A 6,082-nucleotide genomic window follows, 5' to 3' on the forward strand; every position below is an offset into this window, starting at 1 on the left:
AGGGGTAAAACATTGAAATATATGTCTTTAAAAGTGAAATAATATTTCACAATTGTTAAAAAAGGTCGAATTGAAGTTGTATGGGGGGAGGCGCCAAGTTATCATGTTTTTGGTCATTATCATGATCTAATGTATATGTGTGTGTTAACATATGCTAGATGACACACATACAGTCTCAGAGACTTGGGTGAAAACATTGAGTAATACCATGGTATTCTATGAAGCACCTTATAAATACCATGGTAGATGAATATGGTAATCATTCAGTACAATGGTACCATGGCATTAGCATTAGTTCACATTTTTAAGGGGTAAAAAAAAAAAGTTTTCAAAAGTAAAATATATATAATATTGGATTAAAAAAGAAAGAAAACTGTAGTGTTAAATATCCCAGAAGAGCTTCAGTGTTATAAACACGATGCACTATGATCATAATACACAAACCCGCTATGTCCCAAATGATGGTGTCTCTCTCTCTCTCTCTCGTTGGAAACACAGTAAAGCAGGCCAAAGTTCAATGGGGTTGCTAAGCAACAGGCTTGTCAGTGCCTGGAGCTGATTGTCATGGCCTGCAGTGATGCCAGGCTGCCTCTCTGTGCCAACCAATGCCAACCGAGCCGCCATCTTTAACCACGTCACAGGGACGTTCTGATGGCTTTACTGGAAGTTACTGGAGACTGAGAGAGAGGGAGAGAGAGACGGCTACAGGGGCCCGGAAGGGACACGCGGTTGGTTCCTCTGCTCCGCCGCAGCGCTGGGACTCGGGGAACGACAGGAGGAGGAAGAGGAGGAGAGGAAACACTCATGACAAACGATGATGAGGTGACAGACTCACGCACACATCCGTCATGTGTGTCACGCTGTCAACATGCGCATCTGTCCCGTTTCAAACACGAGACACTGAATCACAGGGTTAGTTTCAAACAAAAAATCTATTCATTACCCTTTCTTGATATAACTGAAGAAAGTTTTTCATTTAGCTAATTCAAAATAAATCAGGTTAGTTGGGTCAACACAATTTAGTTGGTTTAGGTTCTCTTTGTTTACTCAATTATGTTTAACTTTATTACATTCGTCAAACTAAATTTTCTCATGTTGGTCCAACTAATTTACTGAGGTTTAACACATTTTCTTATGTTAAAACATGCAGTTTCATCCATAATTATATGCAAATAAGAAAACAAAAAAATCGATTCATTACCCTTACTTAACATAACTGAAGAAAGTTTTGGTAACACTTTACTTAAAGTCTTATGTATGATGCATTATAATATTCATAATGTACATTATTATGCATTATATATTTGTATAAATAACTGTAACCAAAGTTAAATTGCATTATACTATTTGCAGATTCTGAAATTGGTTGTTTATCATGTGTTTTAATGTATTATACTTTCTAAAGGTGTGTTCATTGATTAAATAAGTATTATAATGTATTATAACTGCAGTTACAGTTATTCATGAGACTATTCAATACATTAAGAGGTGCATTACAAGGCATAATGCATTCAAAATACTTTTATAATGCATTATACATAAAGGCTTTAAGTAAAGTGTTAGCAAAGTTATTAATTTAGCCAATTCAAAATAAATCAGTTTAGTTGGGTCAACACAATTTAGTTGGTTTAGGTTCACTTGGTTTACTAAATTATGTTTAACGTTATTACATGTTTAACTATTACATTCGTCAAACTAAATTTTCTCATGTTGGTCCAACTCATTTACTGAGGTTTAATTAATCTTTTTATGTTTAAACATGCAGTTTCATTCAAATTATATGCAAATAATAAAAGACTGGTGTCGGTACTGACATTAGCATGGGAGGAAGTGATGTAATCCAGACCGGATTAAGAAAAAGTGAGTCAAACGATATCTCACATCACAGACAGCTTAAAAACCAGTCAAGAAGTTGTTGGATCCGACTGAACCAATCAGCGGCCTTCTCCCGATTACATCATCAGTTCCAATGGCGACTGAGCTGTTGGATGACAGTGAAGATGTAGCCAGCGATCCTCGAACCTCAACACGGTTCCTTCGTAAGAGTCTTCAAGCTCCTGGAAAACTGTGGAAAATCAAAGAGGATCATCTGATTTTTGGCAGTGTGAAAGGTCACTGCAAATGACCATAGAAGCCTGTCTAAATCCAGACATAAACACACACAAACATTAATCACACACACAGATTCACACACTCAAAACCAAGCGATTTTGTTTACATTCCAGCATTCGTATGCCGTGCTGCGTGTGTGTGTGTGTTTCATGCAGGTGGATGTCTGAACGTACACGAGCAGTTATTTTAGAGTGTGTCAGGTCGACCGCCCTCCTTAACACACACACACATACACACACACACAGTCCACAACTTAAAATTAACACTCACCAAGCACCAAACGTGAGAAAAAATAGCTCTGGCAAGTAAATAATAGTTGTAAAATATGAAGTTAATTGCTATAGCTGTCTGGCAACTTAATACATGGAATATAATACATAGTTTAAATGGTGGAGTTGCTCTGAGAAGTTGTTATGGTCTTCCGGACGGTTACTAGGGTGTTGCTATTAAGTTGCTAAAACGTTTGTGGTTTCAATGGCATTACAAGTGACTTCTGACTGTAAGGCATTACTAGAGTGTTCTGAGTGGTTTCTATGCACTTACTAGACAGTTGCCAAGGTGTTCTGTCTAATAACTAGGGTGTTGCTATGAGGTTACTAAGGTGTTCTGAGAGGTTGCTCAGGGTTGTCAGGGTGTTACTAGGGTGCTGCTAAAGTGTTTTGAGTGGTTGCTACAGTATTCTGGGTTTTTTCTGGGTAAGGTGTTAGTAAGGTGTTCTGAGTGGTTGCTCAGGGTGTTACTAGGGTGTTGCTAGGAAGTTGCTAAAGTATTTTGAGTGGTTGCTACAGCATTCTGGCTGTTTTTTTGGGGGTAAGGCATTGCTAGGGTGTTCTAAATGGTCGCTAGGCACTTACTAATTTGTCAGGGTTTGTTAGGTAGTTACTAGGCTGTTGTTAGGCAGTTGCTAAAGTGTTTTAAATTGTTTCTACAACATTACAAATGTCTTCTGGCTGTTTTTTCTAAGTAAGGCATAACAAGCATGATCTGAGTGCTGCTAGACACTTACTAGACAGAAGCCAGGTGTTACTGTGAAGTTACTAGGGTGATGCAAATGTGTTTTGAGTGGTTGTTAGCTAAGTTTTTTAGCTGTTGTTACAGCATTCTGGCTGTTTTTTCTGGGTAAGGTGTTACTAGGGTGTTCTGAGTGGTTGCTCAGGGTTGTCAGGGTGTTACTAGGGTGTTTCTAAAGTGTTTTGAGTGGTTGCTACAGCATTCTGGCTTTTTTCTGGGTAAGGTGTTAGTAGGGTGTTTTGAGTGGTTGCTCAAGGTGTTACTAGGGTGTTGCTAGGAAGTTGCTAAAGTGTTTTGAGTGGTTGCTACAGCATTGCAAGTGCCTTCTGGCTGGATATTCTGGGCAAGGCATTGCTAGAGTGTTCTAAATGTTTGCTAGGCACTTCCTAAATTGCCAGGGTGTTCAAGGTAGTTACTAGGGTGTTGTTAGGCAGTTGCTAAAGTGTTTAGAGTGGTTTCTACAACATTACAAATGTATTTCTAGATAAGGCAAAACATTATAGGCCTATAGGCACTTACTACGGCATGACTAGGGTGTTTGAGTGATTGCTAGGCACTTACTAGACAGCAGGCAGGGTGTTCAGGTTAGTTACTAGGGTGTTGCTAGGCAGTTGTTTTGAGCAGTTGCTACAGCACTGCAAGTGTCTTCTGAATGTTTTGTTCTGGGTAAGTTGTTATTATGCAGGTGTTTTGTATGGTTGCCAGGTAGCTGTTAGACAGACACACACATAGACGGATAGAGTTTTGGACTCACTTTGTTACATACACACACACACACACACACACAGATAGAGAGCTTGGTAACACCTGTGGCCACCATCAGACCTGACCCCAGCTGACCTCACGGGCCCCGGTGGGGTCATGAGGCCTCAGGGTTGTGTTTGTGTCCACCTCACCACACATGATCAGAGGGCACGCTCGCACGCAACCTGGTGCCCAGATGGGTACTGTACGCCACCCCGAAACACAGCGCTCACATATTTCCTGGAACACACACACACACACACACACACAGGGACATCAAAACACACAAGTCTCCCACATTCTCCGGCTTTCAAGTCCACCGGCAGCGACTCAGATGGGCTTTGGTAGCAGGAGGTGGAGGATTGTGGGATTCTGCCATGTATGTATGTGTGTGTGTGTGTGTGTGTGTGTGTGTGTCCTGTTCAATCTCTGTTAATTAGTCATGTTTAGTAGCGGCAACCTTCCTCTAACATTTCCACAAGTCACTCATACAAATTGCCTAAATCAGGCAAGTTCACATCTGATGTTTTGCTAATAAAAGTACCATGGTACTTAATACACTATACCAGTCAAACGGTTTGGATCGGTAAGATTTCGGTAAAGTCTCTTCTGCTCTCCAAGGCTGCATTTATTTGATAAAAAAAAAAAAAAAAGTAATATTGTGAAGCATCAAATCATCATATCAGAATGATTTGTGAAGGATCATGTGACACTGAAGACTGGAGTAATGATGCTGAAAATTCAGCTTTGATCACAGGAATAAATTACACTTTACTATATATTCACATAGAAAACAGATGATTTACATTGTAATAATATTTCAGTATTTCTGATCAAATAAATGCACTGTTGGTAAGCAGAAGAGAAAATCTTACCAATCCAAAACTTTTGACTGGTAGAGTGTATATGCACGTACAGGTGTCATATATAAGGCAGGCTTGATGTCAAGTTTAGATTATCACTGTAACTTTTCCACTCATAAGTGCTACTTGCACGCATGATGTTTCTGTAGGAATGGACACCTGTGCTCGGGATCTGCGGATGAGCAGGAGGCGTGTGGACTCTTGATGGAAGATGTCTTTTGTGTCATGATATGAAGCACCAAATGAATGTCTGTCACCACCACCTTCTGCAGCTGGAGTGTGTGTGTGTGTGTTTGGGGGCCACATGGTGCAGGTTGTTCATGTTGAAGTGGAGGGCTAACAGTGCCCCCTGGGGATGAATAACACACTCTCTCTCGCTCTCTCTCCTCTCTCTCTCTCTCTCCGCAGTCGCACACCTGCACCGAGGGGGAGATCCATGAATATCTCATGCTTCATGTCAGTGGACTCCTGAAATGAGAAGAACTGCTTCATAATTAGCCTGTCAGTTTCCACCAGTTTGACCCATTCGATCATCTTTTGGCATGTTGGAATTATCGCGACTCGTGCAATTTGACGGCATGATTCTGAGAGACACAAACCAACTAAACATGATGCTATCCTTCACTTCGCTTGCCGTCATTCTGCTCTGTATATTATAAAGGTAAAAACGTGCAAAAAAATAAAAATTCATTAAATCCACTGAAGTGTGATGTTGATTTCCCTCCAAAATGGTGTCGCTTCCTGTGGACGATGTTCACAAAAGGAGGGAAAAGTTATAGATTGATATAAAAACATATATTAATGAGAAAACATTCACTAGATTCTAGGGTTATTTTAGTGACATTGAGATACTATTATACAGTAGTTGTTAATATTTTGAATTAGTTTTTATATTTTTGGTTTTAATTAAAAATTTTAGGTAATTTTATTGCAAGCATTTATTTTTTTAAATAGGTCTATATAGTTTTTATTAATTTTAGGGCTGTTGAATCGATTAATCGCATCTAACACAAAAGTTTGTAAATATATAATACACAGTATTCTTACAAACTTTCATGTTGGATGCGATTAATCGTTTTGACCGCTAATTTTTATTTCACTTTTCATTTTAGTACATCAAGTTAAACTAAACGAAATGAGAAATGTTGCATTGGCAACTAGCTGAAATACGTATTTTTATTTCAGTTAAAGTTTATTTCAAGTAACACAGGTTTTTATTATCATTTTGGGTTCAGTCAACTATGATAGCCCTGCTAAATACTCAACGCATTAAACTGTGACATAAAACCCTATACGTAACTATTCAGCACAACCAAAGCAAACGAATACAAGTCTATCGTCTCAGTGGATTT

General features: G+C 39.1%; 1 long non-coding RNA gene across 1 annotated transcript; it reads left to right on the top strand.

Moving 5' to 3' along the window:
• The first annotated feature begins 688 nt into the window (after window positions 1–688).
• Window positions 689–5,398, top strand: LOC311098120. Its single transcript, XR_014609373.1, has 2 exons — window positions 689–822; window positions 5,139–5,398. It is a non-coding gene; the product is annotated as an uncharacterized lncRNA (long non-coding RNA).
• The last annotated feature ends 684 nt before the right edge of the window (window positions 5,399–6,082 follow it).

This window comes from Abramis brama (assembly GCF_963993115.1).
Source record: "Abramis brama genome assembly, chromosome: 15".
NCBI classification, from domain to species: Eukaryota; Metazoa; Chordata; class Actinopteri; order Cypriniformes; family Leuciscidae; genus Abramis; species Abramis brama.